This window comes from Podarcis bocagei, assembly GCF_964188305.1.
Source record: "Podarcis bocagei genome assembly, chromosome: 9".
NCBI lineage: Eukaryota > Metazoa > Chordata > Lepidosauria > Squamata > Lacertidae > Podarcis > Podarcis bocagei.
This window is the reverse complement of record NC_138134.1, coordinates 50,360,971-50,374,006: the sequence shown is the minus strand read 5'-3', so window position 1 is coordinate 50,374,006 and position 13,036 is coordinate 50,360,971. Positions and strand designations below refer to the sequence as shown.

Sequence of the window (13,036 nt, the reverse complement as noted above, 5' to 3'; positions counted from 1 at the left end):
CAATGGAAATTTATTTACGGTTATTTACAAGGTTTCCCGCAGAACTGTTGTTTTGCTGTTGTTGCAACTTCTTGGCCCATCTCGCCAACTGCCTCCTTTTCAACCAACTGCCACCCAGGCATTGATTATGAGGTGGGATCTTGGCATTTAAACCTGCCAATAAGGGTCATGTTTCCGTTTTCTGAACTTTGGGAGCCTTCACTGCTCAAGTTTGCCTGTTCAGCATAGTTAGCTCATATGTTTTAAAAATATTATGAAACGCTTATACAGTGGAACCTTGGTTTTCGAACGTAATGCATTCCCAAAGACCGTTTGACTTCTGAAAGGTCTGAAAACTGAAAGCGGAAGCCTTAATAGGGAAACTCAAAATAGAAGCCCCGTAGCACATTCTGTTTCTGAAAATTGAAGTTACTTCCCATTTTTGGGTGTTCAGAAGCCAAAACATACGACAACAGAGGCGTTCGGGAACTGAGGTTCCACTGTATTATAAATTGTATGCCCCAACACAGGTGTATTGTATCACCTCAGTCAGACCTTAGTGCCTTAGTGACAGCGCTTGATGTGAAACTTTTTGCTACTGAGCAGATAAGCCATCTTGTTCTAAGGTGTGGAAAAAACTTCAAAGTCAATGTTTTTCAAATTCTAATAACTATGCACATTAAAGAAAGGCAGTAGACTGATGACTACCTGCATCACCATTGATGACATGATCTCATTTGCTATTCAAAAACAATTTCCTGTATAATTATATGGACACAGCCCATGTGTTACAAGAACGGGTATCTATGTTCGTCTAGTGTATTATTAAGTGAGCTTACTTTTGCCTCATGATCTGTGTGAGAGCATAGCCAATGAGAAAGTGTTTCCTGCAAAGTCTTCCCACTTCATTGCGAAGGGGTAGGGAGCGTCCCTTGCACAAATCCTTGCTCAGGAGACATTCTCTTTGAATTGTGACTTTGGTCAAGAGTCGTATGAAACTTAGAACTGCTGTTGACAACTGAACACTTTATTATAGGGGAAAATATCCTCTTAGGAATGCAAAGTCAATGATTTCCTCTGTGAAGAATTTCTTCTGCACATCAACACACCAGCATTTGATGCTTAATCCTTTAATATGATTTTTCTACACCCATTTCAACGTCTTTAAACTGACATTTTTTAAAGGGCTGAAACAGCTTGCTGGTCAAAACATTGGAGGTATGTTTAAAGGTGGAAGGCGTCACTGCAATCTTTTCATATTATAATTACTAAACTCTTTTGTTGGACCTTTTATGTAATTCTTGTTCTTGATGCACTTAAAAACTTAGTAGATCCCTTACTACAGATAAAATATTTGGGTTCCTTCCCAAAGCCAATTGAACCTATTTATCGGCTTGTGTTACAGCAGCATTGACTTTGCCCTGTTCCACAAGAAAATCTTCCTGTCAGAAACAATTTCAAGTTTTTGCTGTAATATGGATTCATAACACTCATAATCTCTGTGAGATAAAAGGCAGGAGAGGACCTTGGTCTTCCATAGTAGCGTTCTTCAACTTTGAAGTCTCTCCATGGTTAAGGGTGATCAGAGTTATAGCCCAACAACCTCTGGGAACCCAAGGTTGAAAAACACTGCTCTATAGCTTCTTTTGCCAACCTGGTGCCCTTTGGCATGCTGGCTTGAACTGATGAGAATTCAAGTCCAAAAGAACTGGAGAGTACCAGGTTAGTGAAGACTGCTACAGCGTAATGCAAATGCCTTGTGTGGCATGGCTGCTAATGTAAAGACTGGGTCAATAGAAGAGGCAAAGCAGCACCAATGGCAATATTAGCACCAGTACTGGAAGGTGGAAATGGTGGTGGTAAGTCTGGCCTCCAGAACGATGCCAAATGTTGCAACAACTTCTTGCAGAAGGGCTCAAGTCCAGTCATAAATAATTCAAAGAGGTAGAACAGAACCACACAACTGAGCTATTTAGCCACCTGTTTATGTGGGTAATGCTAGCACTGAATCATGTTCATTCTAGGGTATGAGAAATGCACTTCTAATCTTTGCAATTCAGCAGGTTTAGATGCAGCTGCAGTAGGTAGGAAGTAATCCTACAGGCTCGGGGATGTGGGAATGAAAGGGTTATCTTTCATCTAGGTGCGAAAGCACACCCTACATTAGCCGGGAGGCACAAAGATAATAATAGCATGGGAGGATGGCAGCCTGCACTCTGGAACGGTTTATGAGGAGGAAGTCCGCAATTACATATTTCTGGGCAAACATTAACCAAGACTGAAGCACAGTTTTGTAGGAAAACAACTGACTGGAACGACCAGTAATATAGTTGTTGAGCAGACTGAAAACATTCATGTGGCGTGAAAAGCAAAGTTGAGAATGCTTTGAGAGACAAAACAAAAGGCCTGAAAACATTTACCAGACTTGTAGATTTTTTCTGCTGAAATATACTTCTCTCTCCTGCTCGTAGTTATTGCAGGTAACTCAGGATAATTTAATGAAATGAATGAATCAAACTAAAGCAATACATCAGTTGGTTGCCGTGAATGCAGATTTGCCTTAAAGAGCTGCCTTCAAACAATGAGTTCACTTTGTCAAAAAGAAAATAAAACCACCACGATCATCTCCTACATGCTAGATTTACCCTAAGATAGTTGGGTGGTGCCTTGAATGCCTCCTTTCGGCAACTCCTGGAGCCAAGCTGGTGCCAAATGTATTGCTCTGCTTTCCTTTGGACCACATCAGCAAGGCGCTGAGAGGGATTTGTATTCCAGGCATCCCAGGGCCTCCATACACACTGCCCAGGCTTGCACCTTGGGAAGGTCACTTTGGTGCTGCTAACATAGCGGTTTGACTTCAGCCCCACAGGTGCACTCCATCATCTGTTGAGACATACGGATGCCAACAACAGCTCTAGCAAGCTCTGTGTACCAAGCTCTGAATTTAAGTACTTTGCTGGACTATAATGTTCCAAAAGGCCAATCGAACAGCCATATAATGCAATAGAATTGTGGAGTATCAGCGGTGTGGGAAAGTGAAATGTTGTTCAGTTTATATGATAACTCCAAAATGGATCAGGGCAAGGATGAGATCTGGCTCTGAATAAACAGACTTGCAGAGCCTCAAGGGTCATCTGCAAGAGTCTTTAAACCAGATGATATGCATTGCCTTCTATGCCTTCCAATGACAAAGATGCAGGTAATATCTTCTCAGCAATGACCTCCTAAATTAGTACAAAAAGAATGAAATGGTTGGGCAGCTCCTCTACGACAGAAGCCATCAATTTTAACATAAGCCAGTGTCAGCTATAATCTTGCCTTTTCTATGCTATGTGTGTGCATTCAGTGCTGGAAGGAATAATTATTTACGGCTGCTGTGACTAAAGCACGAACAGCCACCTGCCAGATTTAGTAAGGCTCACACAAGGCTATGACATTAGAATGGGCAAAATGGGCTGGCCATAGAAACTGAAAAGGTCACCTGTTAAGGAACATGGATCTGGAGCTTATTAAGTTGGGAACAACTCCCATCAGCCTTGACCATTGGCCATGCTGGCTAAGGCTTCAGGGACCCTTGACAGTTCTGACTACTCAGGTAATTCATTTAATCAGGTGGGTCTTTTGAATGGAATTGGTGAAAATAGTCAGGACAAATTCCTGGGTTCAGAAAACTAGTTTCTGGAAAACACAGGATTCTTTTATTTAAGTGTATGGCTTTTGTACCTGTTTCCAGTCGGTAAGTCTTGGAGTTGTAGTAAAAAGTAAAAAGGACGAAGAAGCTTGACCTGTAAGCTTGACGTCTGAGGAATGTAGAAGCAGTTGTAAAACATGGATTGTCAGTGGGGGATGGAGAAGAGAAATGTTGTGGGCTTCGCAACTGAAGCAATACACATGGCTGTCTAAATGGGGGCCGTCCTAGGCCCATTAAGTCTAGAGTCTAAAATTACGCCGCTGCACCACTAAATAGAAAAAAAGTCATATTGATGAGTGGTTGTGGTTGTGCCATCTGGTTTCCTCTTCTACAAATTCATCAGCATCTCTACCCAAACATCTTTTGCTCTATCTGAATATGGGGGGGGGGGGGGAGAGATGTGATTGTGTCTAATTGTTAACAAATGTGGACTGTTCCCTGAGTCTTCCATCTGAGTTTAATTCTGACAGAAGGCTACACAGAGGTATAATTACCTCAAGACAGATCGACCATTTAAGCACATATGACACAGCATAGCTTTAATTAGAGTAAATTGGCAACGTTTGTATTGCTGGTAGTTTGGAGGGGCTGTCAGATGCATATGCATATTATTTCCTGAGAGATTTACAATTGTGATAAAATCAGATAGACCACTCATATTTGTATGCAGATAGTGAGGCTGTGATATTTATGAATTTTAGACTGCTTAATATTCTACTTGTTTGAGAGACCGTATGGTGTAGTGGTTAGAGTGCTGGACTAGGACCTAGGAGACCAGGGTACAAATTCCCACTCAGCTATGAAGCTCATTGAGTGACTATGGGCCAGTCACTATCTCTAATTTACCTCACAGGGTTGCTGAGAGAATAAAACAGGGAGGAAATGAGAGGGAAAACCATGTATGCCACCTTAAGTTCTGTGGAGGAAAGGCAGGATATAAATAAGTTTGTTTGCTATCACTTTGTTATATTTTATGTATGTAACCACTCTGGGATCATTTTTTTAGTGATAAAGGTTGGGATACAAATGAAATAAACAAATAGATAAAAATAACTGGGTGCTACTAAAGAACTGGGATGCGGGTAGTGCTGTTTTCTAAACCACATAGCCTAGGGCTTGCCGATCGGAAGGTCAGCGGTTCGAATCCCCACGACAGGGTGAGCTCCCGTTTTTCGGTCCCAGCTCCTGCCCACCTAGCAGTTCGAAAGCACGTCAAAGTGCAAGCAGATAAATAGGTACCGCTCCGGCGGGAAGGTAAATGGCGTTTCCGTGTGCTGCTCTGGTTCGCCAGAAGTGACTTAGTCATGCTGGCCACATGACCCAGAAGCTGCCTGCGGACAAACACTCGCTCCCTCAGCCTATAGAGTGAGATGAGCGCACAAGCCCAGAGTCATCCGCGACTGGACCTAATGGTCAGGGGTACCCTTACCTTTACTAAAGAACCACTGACTGAGGATCTATGGGTTTAGGCTTCCATTTCTTTCTTCCCAGCCCCATGTCCTGTGTCAGGAGTAGGCGAACTTCAGGATTGGGGGCCAAATGAGGTTGCCTGTATGGTAGTATACACAGTACCTTGCAACCAAAGTCTGAAAAAAATTACAGTGCAATCTTATACATAACTTCTCTGAAGTAAGGATAAGTGGGTGGGTATAGGATTATAGCTGTAACCATCTGAGCTCAGTGGAATTTATATCTGAGTAAACTTGCTTAAAATTGCTGTGCATTCTTCTTCTTTTGCACTGATTTTAGTTCCCTTCAGTTTTTGCATCTAGAAAATAGAAGTTTGCATGGCAAGTAATGAAGGGAACTAAATGATTGCACCGTAGGTCTTATGCATTGACTTTTAAATTTATGAAGGCTTATTTTGTACAGTATCTTGACAGTGTGAATTGTGTGTGTGTGTGCGCGTGCCACATATTCACAAAAGCAACAATTTCCTTTTAGAGGTCAGGGAACAAGGCTGTACTGCGTGATTAGCAGAGTACATGTTTCTTATCAAAGGCTTTGCAGTTCAGTTAATGAAGCCTGCAGCGCAGTCAGCAAAACAGTTTGCTGGACTAGCAGTATTTTGTAAAACTCAACTACCCAATGGTATTGAACTGAGTTATTGCAATTACTAGCAGGATCTATTAAGTCCGCCTCAAAATCTCTTAATTATATGGCTGACTCATCAAAATGCAGCTCATCTCACATCTTTTTATTTTAAAATACTGAATGAGCGGAGGCTGATTTCAGTATCAAGTGACTTTTATGCTGGTTTACGTCCATTGATTTCAGTTAAGTATACTTTGGAACAGTATGTTCCCATGGGGCCCTAAGATGTTGTGTGGTTAGCAGAAATTGTGTTCTGTCTATGGGGTTGATAAAAATACAAAGTGAGACTATGAAGGAGTAGTGGTCAGTTTTTAAAAGGAGAGCTACTGGGCCTGACCAAAAGTCATGCTGGATATATGTAAAATATATTGCAGTGGGCTGTGATGAAGGAGGATGTTAGGTCAACCCTGCCCAGCTATCCTTAATAGTTTTATTCTGTTTTTGTATTTTAGCAAGTTGTTAAGTGAGTTTCCATATAGTAATAAATCATAGGCAGCTGGTGTGTTCCAGTGGATTCAAACCAGAAAAATCCCTGGATAACCTACTTTTTCTTTCATCCTTTGGCACAAACCCTAGTTCTCATGCCATACTGTAACTCAGCATGTAACAAAGCCGAGGGAGCCGGCGTACAGCTTCCGGGTCATGTGACCAGCATGACTAAGCCGCTTCTGGCAAACCAGAGCAGCGCACGGAAACACAGTTTATCTTCCCGCCGGAGCGATACCTATTTATCTACTTGCACTTTGACGTGCTTTTGAACTGCTAGGTTGGCAGGAGCTGGGACCGAGCAACGGGAGCTCACCCCATCGTGGGGATTCGAACCGCGACCTTCTGATTGGCAAGCCCTAGGCTCTGTGGTTTAACCCACAGTGCCACCCGCGTCCCAACTTTGATATGAGTAATGGCTAATTGCATAATGCCACTATAAGAATGAAAGAGAGTGTAATATACTGTACAGTACTTGCAAATTGTTTCCCTCATGCGAAAGCGAGGACCCTAAATTGCAGCAAAAGTAGATGTTACTCAAGAGATGTTGGTAAGCCTCTTCTTTGAATGGCCAAAGGATTTCCTCTCCTCAGCATAGGAACTCTTGGCTTCCCAAGCTGCCCTCACAACAGGTAGACCTTGCACAGGAATGACTTCATCGCCAACTGAAATGCAATCACAGCAACTTTTTGCTCTTAATGGACATATAAAGAAAATACTGCATCCACTTCAAGCTGTGCACATGCTGTAAGAAGGCAACGTAATTATTTGTGCTGGAATTGTACCCTAGTTATTTACTTTGCACTGCTAATGTGTTTCCTATCCTTTACAAATTTGTTCTGGGAGTTGAAATGATCAGCAGTCTATGGGCAAGATTGTGCTGCCTCTTAAACCACTGTGAATTGATTAGCTTTCAGTGAAGCTATTCTGGATAGATACCAGACAACTGGCTAAAGCATTTGGCCCTGCACCAATGCTGTCCATGAAAAAGCTATGAGCAGGTAAAAGACAAACTGCAGTGTGCTCAGAACCAATGTAATATGCAACAGGCCTGACTTTTTGTTTGAAATGACACTTCTCTTCATATCCCTGTGAAGTCATTTGCAATGGATTAGATTTCATTCTTTCACTTGCAAGGAGGAAGCATATACTGTATTTATGACATTGGCTCAGACATACAGGATTCAGAGCAGCGATCTATTGCTACATGTCAAATGCAGAGGCCTCAGGAAGAGTTTTGAAGCTTGGAAGGTTTTTTCTTTCAAAGGAAGAGAGAGTTCTCAAATCCTTTGTTTTATATACTTTCCCCAGCTCTGTGTTAGCAGAGTTTAGTATGTGCCACAACTTGATAGTGAGCATCTAATCCCAAAATAAACTATGAACTTTTAAGAGATTTTACCTTTCCTTTTAATTAAAGTGCAATTTTACAATACTGTTCCAGAGTTGCAGCTCTTTTGATTGTGGGTGAAGGGGAAGGACGCATCAGGAGGCATCTTCCAGAATGGAGGGAATGTTTGGTTTTGCAATTTCCTGACTTAGAAAGAGAAATGTTTTAGAAGAATGAAATGAAATTAACAATTCCTTGGAAAATACTATTTCCCCAGCTGAGCAGCTGTGCTCCTAAAATGATATTTTATTAATGTTTATAGTATAACAACAACAAAACCAACCAACCATGAATTAATTCACTGGTACAGGTAAAAGTTACAACATAAGGCCGTTACAACAGAATAAAGGGTCCCTTAAAGAAAAATTGAAGGGTGATTCATTATACCAAGACTTTGAAACAGAAAGAAGGGGTTCAGGGTCACAAATATTTCCAGAAAAAATGGAAAGGATTTGCTGTGACAATCAACAACTAGAATACAAAAAAAGGGAGGTGTGAGGAGGTCAATGAAATAAGGTAATGACAGTTAAGGATTTGGGAATATTGGATCTGTTTTTAAATCTTTGTGGCCTATTTTTGCTTTCTGATTTTGATGTGTTATGTGTTTTGTTTTTGCTTTTTGCTTTTGATTTTTATCAATTTGTATTGTTTAATTGCTATTTGTTTCTTGTTTTTTCCTTCTTTCCTTCTTTTTCTTTTTCTCTTTGTTTTTTTTGTAATTTTAAAATTTTCAATAAACATCATTTTAAAAAACACACACAAATATTTCCAGAAAAAAATCATATCTAGGAAAGATAAAGTTCCTTTCAAGCTGTTTATTCAAATAAATGATAAAAGTCCACCAAACAGTGTGAATGTCTTCCAGCTCTGCATCTCCCCAAAGAACTTTGAGATACTGACTGAGTTTTTCAGAAGGGCTTTGTGAAGAGCTTTCTAAACCGCCAGGGGTGATAGTCCTTGATCAGCCATCAATCAGGCAGCAAGAGCGTTACAAGAGGTTTCAGAAAAATAGATGGATTATTCCCTTTAAACCAGTTAAAAGGCATGGGGCAGAACTGGGTTGAATCACAGCTCTGACGATGGTGCCAATTTCTGAGATGTTCAGAAATTTGAACGTTCCTCCAAAAGGACTGGACCACAGGCCATGGCCAGAAGTAACTTTTATGCCCGATAAAAGAGCACATAAAACACAGAAAGCATCAAGTAAGGAAATGTTGGGGAAACGGAATCAAGTGCTATCTGAATGCAGCCAGAGATTCACTCAACATACATCAACGGGGAAACACATAAAACCATTAAAAGATATCCTTCCAAGAATCCTCTTCATAAAAAAACTTAAAAATGAGCATGTCAATGGAAAAGAAGCAAGTGTGCCAATGGGAGCTTTTCTCAGGATGCAAATAGCAGCTGTGGGGGCCCTTTGATGTGGATTAGGACTGTGGTGGTGGGGAAACATTAAGTTCTTCCTGTCTTGGTCCCAAACCAGATTTTTTATTTTATTTTTAAAAACCAAACAAACCCAAGCAATTATGAATTGAACATTTGCCATCGTGTCTGTTTTGGCCCCTTCATAAAACAGATATGTGGTGGTTCTCTGAATAAAGTTGTCTGTCCTCCCAAATGTTTTGGGGGAGGATGTTGAAGCTGATGACTCCCCTAGTGATTGGACATTTCTTCTTACTAGAATGCTAAGAACATAAGAAGAGCCTGCCGGATCAGGCTGGCATCCCTTCTATAACCCAGCATCCTGTTCACACAGTAGCTAAACAGATCCTTGTGGGAAACTTGCAGGCAGAGCCTGAGCACAAGACAATTCTCTCCTCCTGAAGCTTCTAGGAACTGGTATTCAGAAGCATCCTTGCCTCCAACTGTGAAGGCAGAACATAGTCATCATCATCATCACCATCCATAGTTGCATTAGAGCCATATGCATTATTTCAATGCAAGAAGAGAACATATGTATCTCAATGGGTAAAATGCACTTTTTCCTAAGATAAAACTGGATATCTGGGAAGTGGAAGTCACATGTGATTCTCCTCTTATTCCATCTTTTGAATATCTAAAGTATTCCAGAGACTTCCAGGACTCTTTCATCTTCTGTGGTTCAGTTGTTGAGCCTTTCCATATCAACAGTTCTCATTGCTAGTTCTTAAATTGACATCAGTACTACATTTTGCCCCAGTTCCATTAGTCCATAATGCCATCCAGTTAAAAAACCTTCCAGATCTTCGTCTATATTGATGATACGGCATCTCAGCTTTGTATCATCAGCAAATTTCATAAAAACAATATGTTTTGTTTGCAAAGGCCATTGATGTAAAGCATGGAGCCATAAGAAATGCCAATACTTCATTTTCTCCAATACGAAAATTTCCATGTCAGCACTGATAACCTGTAGTAATGCAAATGATATAATAAAGGAAGCGGATTGTTTTCCAGGTGGAATATTTTGGCACAGAGCCATTCATGACAATGAGAATGTGCCTCTTAATCTCAGGGTTGTTTGAGCCCCACGTTGGGCAAAAGATTCCTTCATTGCAAGGCGTTGGACTAGTTGACCCTCGTGGTCCTTTCCAACTCTACTATTCCATGATTCAAAAGCATCTTGTCTATTTCTCTTGTGCCCAGAAAAAGAAGAAAATCTGGGGAGCTGTCTGATCCTGACAGATTGCAATTTTAGAAAGCTAGTTGTTCTTGTTGTTTTGAAAGCTGTGTATCTAATTTTGTTATCCTTGATCATAAGAAGCAGCCATTATTGGACAATAACGAGCCAAAGTGTATTAATGACTCTACAAAAAAAAAAAAAAAAAGGAAGAGAGAATGTCAATATATGGCCAACTCTGCTTCTAAAATCAATGAGAGTTTATTCTGTTGTCCTTTGACTCTTCTCTGCTTCGAGTTCTGTGATTCTTTTAAATCTTTGGTTTCCCTAAAGTGTATTGAGAAGGCTCTGGCTGTTTCCCTCTGTGGCGGATGAGGATGATGAGCCTAGTAATGTTTGTGTGCCCCTGTCTAGGCCTTGGAGTTGTTTACAACCCCCTCCCCCACTTTAGAAAGGCCTTGAAAACAGCTGTCTCCTGGGCAATGAAATGCAGAGCATGACAGACTCAGAAAGACAAAGGAGCCTTTTACAGTTAAATGTGACAAAGGAAGTAAAAATGTTTTGTGGGAAAGCGGGATTGGAAGGAGATTTTGCATGCAGACAGGCACTGAAATTCACATCAATTTCAAAAACACATTTGCTAAATGCCCCCCCCCATCCTGTGCACAAAGCTAAAGAGCAAAACTGCACAGCAAACATTGAAGCTTTGCAATGTCACTGGAACCTGAGTGGAATTGCTAACTGATTTTTTCTCTCTTTCTCTGCATTCACACTGTATCACAAGTCTGAAGCCAGACCTTGTTTTCCTGAGGACAAAAAAGAGATCCCTTTGTTGCTGTTTTCCCCTTAGTGTCATCTCTTGCAGTTGCCATGGTAGCCAGCAAGTATCCTTTCAGCACAAGTTATTGGGTCTCCGGAAGGAAGTGCTCCATTGCTGGGCCGGGTCTGCTGTTTTTATAGAACCTGTTACATAATGCATTCTATTAAAGTTTCCTCTTGCTGTTTTATTGTGCGAAGGGGAAATTAAATTTGATGGCTCCTAAAAAGTTTGATACAGGATGCCAGGTGATTATTATATATTATATACACAGTTCTTTGTGTCAATTGCACACAGCAACAATATTTCTGTATGGTGTTCAAGATGGACAAATATACATTAGAGCCATTGGCAATATTTACCTGCGTGCCTATCAGAAGAGGAAATTGAATTCTAAGCGGGGCAAGTTCAAACACTGTAAAAATGCACAGTGCTATATCCATCTGGAGAACCAGAGCAGCTTGCAACCCTAGCAATTTCAAAGAGAAGGTACATGTGTTCACAATGGTTTTCTGTTTTCCCAGGTCCAGGGAATTTTCTAACAGCACTCCATGGGAATATAAAGCACTTCTTACAGCTCAAGGACAAAAATAAATAAATGATCCTATAACCATGGCTTTCCCCAGCCCCACAGCAATCTCCATCTCTTTTGGTATTTTCTAGGCCAGTGTTTCCCAACCTTTTTGGGGCAAAGGCACACTTGTTTGATGAAGAAAATCTCGAGGCACACCACCATTACAGCCCCGTGACGTCAGCGCGCAGCGTCACGCCAGGAGGGACGCACGAAAGTGTAAGTTTCAATTTTTTCCCTCCCCCTTGCCGGGGAACCTCCAAGCTTTGGGGGTGGGGGGGGGAGGAGGCAGCAAAGCGAGGCAGGAAGGAGAGCGCGGCTTGGCTGGGTGAGCTTTGGCAGGGGCAGGGAATGAGAGCCGCGAGGCGGGCGCTGCGGACGGAGGCGCTGCCCGCCGAGCTCGCAGGCAGCCAGGCAGGCAGACGGCGAGAGCCCCGCGCTGGGCGGCCTCTCCTCGCCGCCGCCGCCCCTCGCCGCCCGACTCGCCCGCCTCCCTCCAGGCAACATCTCGCGGCACACCAGGCAACATCTCGCGGCACACTAGTGTGCCGCGGAACAGTGGTTGGGAAACACTGTTCTAGGCAGTTGTACATCTTCTTGCACAGTGCCAGCCATGCACCAGAGAAAGACAGAAAAAAGGACGAGAAGCTGCTTTCAAGGTATGCTTATTTATTTGATTTATATCCCACCTTCCCTCCCAAGGAGCTCAAGATCCCATACATGGCTTTCAAATAAGCATATCAGTCTTTTACCTTCCTGAATTATGGTGAATAAATGGCATTTGCTTCTGCATAGTCAGGCAAGGAATAATCATCAGCTTGATTGATTAGTGACATTGCTTATCGTAACACACACACACACACACACACACACACACAAACAAACACACATGACTGGGAATAATCTAGCTAGTTTATAGAGGAAATGAGACTTTGCAGAAGGCAAGTAAGCGAGCTGGATAGCTCCTCTGCATTGGTTCCACTCAAGCTTCTAAATAAAAAGAATGTAGCTCCATTGCAACTAAGGGCCTATTCAGAACAAAGATACTTCTGATGGCGTATGGTACAGTGGTTATGTGCCCAAGCATCTAGCCAGGTCACAATTCCTTTCCCATGAGTTCCCTGCAGTGTGCATGAGACAGTGGTGCTGAGTAGGTGGATTTATGAAGGAATAACCTCTTCTGTGTATGCTTAATATAGCCACTCAATCTACATTCTCAGCATTTGGCAGTGCCGTAGCATGGGAGGGGGCCACAGGAGCGGTTGCCCCGGGCACAAAATTATTAGGGATGCAAAATTTCAGCACCCAGTGCTGCCTCAATACAGCTGTGCATTTCCATCACTGAGCTCTGGAAGTGACCTCTTCAGACAATGGAACAACTTTTCTTTTCTTATCTCTGCAGCTGTGAT

The 13,036-nt window shown here is 42.0% G+C and overlaps 1 long non-coding RNA gene across 1 annotated transcript in view; it reads left to right on the top strand.

Moving 5' to 3' along the window:
* The window catches only part of LOC308594783, a 146,693-nt gene that overhangs the window by 40,277 nt on the left and 93,380 nt on the right, over nt 1-13,036 (top strand). The window contains exon 2 of the long non-coding RNA XR_014011606.1: nt 12,209-12,286. This is a non-coding gene — a long non-coding RNA (uncharacterized lncRNA). The remainder of the gene's footprint in view (nt 1-12,208; nt 12,287-13,036) is intronic.